Source organism: Sinocyclocheilus rhinocerous, unplaced genomic scaffold (assembly GCF_001515625.1).
Source record: "Sinocyclocheilus rhinocerous isolate Xijiao unplaced genomic scaffold, SAMN03320098_v1.1 scaffold3506, whole genome shotgun sequence".
NCBI classification, from domain to species: Eukaryota; Metazoa; Chordata; class Actinopteri; order Cypriniformes; family Cyprinidae; genus Sinocyclocheilus; species Sinocyclocheilus rhinocerous.
The window spans coordinates 80,709-83,716 of NW_015666535.1; the positions used below are offsets into that span (position 1 = coordinate 80,709).

Sequence of the window (3,008 nt, forward strand, 5' to 3'; positions counted from 1 at the left end):
GTGTGTGTGTGTGTGTGTCTGTGAGAGAGAGACAGATGGGTCACAGATGATGATGCTCTTCACAGTGCAATCAGGCTGAAATGCTAAAAAAAAACAATAACAAACAACAACCATGATGATGATAACAACGTTGAGTTTGCAGCCAGACTATCACTGTGTGTGAGTGTGCGTTCATGAGGCGAATAACAAAATCTGTTATTAATAATGATGGAGCTCCGACATGATACAGACTCGGAACAATCTAGAAATCAAACAGCCTCCATCACAGCAGCACGCTAGCATTAGCCGTTAGCACGGCTCAGATTCGCGCAGAAACGCTGGATTTACAACAAACGCGTCACATATCGCATTCGGTGAAAGAAAACAAACACGATTCTGAGGGGAGAAATCACGCACGCATTGATGACTGATGCAGGAAACGCACAGAAACGCCACATTAAACCAATCACAGACGCCCGATAACGCGATGTTTTTCTTTACCGGACAGGCCCGTCTGATCCCCGGCCTCGAGTTCTGCGCTCCGCCTGCACCGAGCCGCGGCTCTCCCGCCGCGCACAGCCGCCTCACGGAACCGAGCGGGCCTTGAGATTCCGCGAGCACCAGTCCGTTCCTCTTCTGCGGTTCTTCTGTTTTTCTTCTTCTTTTGTCTTTCTCGCGTCAGGAAGCGAACGAGAGGAGCTCGAGCGGTCCACGCGCTCCCGCCCCCCTCACGCGCGCGCCGCATCCATCACGCACACGCGTCTGACGCGCCGCGACGCAGCGCACTACACACTAACGTTCGCGGAGAAAATGGTGACACCGCGCAGAAGGTGATCGATCTGATCGCGTGCTTGGGTTTAGGGGTCTGGAAGAGAGCGTAAAGCAGCATTTGCACTCATCTCTCTCTCTCCAAACACACTTGTGTAGTAGTGTACTTGGACTAGTGTGCGCACACAGATGCTGCTGATTAACTCTTTGAAGGCGTATCTGCTGGGCCGCTCTGATTGGCTGGTGAGCGCGGCGACTGGTCGGATGGGTCGTACCGGAGACACTCCGGTCGCACCGGTCGCTCGATCGGTTACGGTTGATTTTATAACAGCTGGGGTCACATGACGCTCCCCAGCCCCCCGCTCCGCAATAATAACCCCCGCTCCGCTCCTGTGGAGATGCTCGGCGGTTTCCATCACGGTTGCCATAGCAACTGCATCGCCGCGGCCTAAGTGCGCATCGCTTACAGGCCACACATCCGTGCGCCAAACACGACTAAATATCAGTCAGTCTGTCTGTCGGTCCGTTTCTATGCTTTAGCATCTGTATTGTGGCCACTCAGGATGTGTTTGTTTCTTCATGAGGTTTGTAGAAATGTAGCATTGCATCAGTGTCTCAGCAATGGATGCTCTGCAAGTGAATGGGTGCCGTCAGAATGACAGTCCAAACAGCTGATAAAAACATCACAATAATCCACAAGTAACAGGAAATATCTGTAAACTTAACGCATAATGCCCTGCCCTACTGTTTTTCTTACAGTGTTCCTGACTGGTCAGCAATAATTGGAACAAACTAATAACAACGTGTATCATAAATTAAGTGAATTGTACTGTTTAGGCGGGCGGGTGTGTTGCCCGGCTGGCTAGCTCATCAATGTTTTTTTCTTTTTGTGTAATTTAGAGGGAAGATGTAGCTATGCCTAACCCTAACAGATGTGCGCTCTGCTGCAGTTCCTGCTGCCGCCACACGAGGGCGGAGCCGCACCACTAACCCTACACACAGAATCTTTACTGGCCTTTCTGAAACTGCAGAAGCACACACCAGATCTGCAAAACCATGCACTAATTCTCTGCCTTTGACTCAGTTTTCAATTTCAGAAAACACTTTTTGCAAAACACAGCACACTATTCTCTGTGTAACACACCAAGAAGCCGTGCATCGTCATACATCAATGTTTCCGGGTTCAAAGTGTTTTCAAAAAGGTTCAAATATGCTCATTGTGTGCTGTAATACTACCGAAAAAAATTATGATCCCAAAACTTATTATTATTATGTTTTTGAAAGATCGGCTTAAATGTGTGATATGAATAAATAAATAAATAATGGTCAAAAACGGATTTGCATTGTAAATTGATTCGCAATTATTGAAATGACTAGACTATTCCTTATGTTTCATACCTGTTTTTATATTCTAATGCAAATAGGTATTGGTGTTGCCGTGTTGTTTATACATGACTAATTATTGAATAAAAAAAAAAAAGATTTGAGAGGAGAGTATAGAGATGGTCGCGCGGATACTGTTCTGTGCGCTCATATCATGATCACAGAGCCGTGCGATCGCATGCAGCGGAGATGCCACGGGCTGTTGCCATGGCAACAGCTCACTCCAGGCCTCCATCAGCATCCTCATTCACTCATTTACATCTGGAGATGAATTACTGCACGCGCTGAGTGGACACTCGGCTCGAAATACATCCGTGAACTCAAACACTTTTATTATGTAACGCTGCTGCAGTCGGCAGGTTTATACAGGGATTGTAATCATAGTCTGCATTAATGTACGTATAAAGGCACGGTCGCATTCACCATTGCTACGTGAATATTCAGATTGCAGATTTCGCAACATTACGAAGCTGCTCACGTGAATCCGCTGCGATAATCAGAAATCTGCTTGAGTGTGAGCTGCGCTTATTTGCCCGTCAAACTTCGCTAATGTATCTCTTAAAACCTTTTATAAATATTTTATTTGATAATTTTAAATAATTTTCCTGTAAAGCACTTTGACCACTGTGTATGAAACGTGCAATATAAATAAACTTGTCTGTGGTATTATTCTGTTGCTATGAAAAAGCTGCTTGTTTTGAAACTTTGTTAATAAACTAGAATTAATTTTGTATTAGTAGTTTCCAGACTATCGAGATTCAGTACGTTCTTCAACAGAAACGACAGTAACTGAGGACAGGAAGATTTCTGATCTTTGACTTAGTGATTGTGCATGTTATTAGCGTGTGCTGCGTTGCGGTGGTAATTTTGTGTGTTAT

General features: G+C 45.6%; 1 protein-coding gene across 2 annotated transcripts in view; it reads right to left on the bottom strand.

The window, feature by feature from the left end:
• LOC107732521 (transcription factor 20-like) overlaps nucleotides 1-818 on the bottom strand; it is a 25,301-nt gene extending 24,483 nt beyond the window's left edge. The window contains exon 1 of one of the 2 annotated variants that reach the window (XM_016543883.1): nucleotides 573-818. The gene's annotated coding sequence lies outside the window, so the exon portion shown is untranslated. Of the gene's footprint in view, nucleotides 1-480 lie in introns of both variants that reach the window. The other variant, XM_016543882.1, reaches the window with a different exon arrangement.
• Between the last annotated feature and the right edge of the window lie 2,190 nt (nucleotides 819-3,008).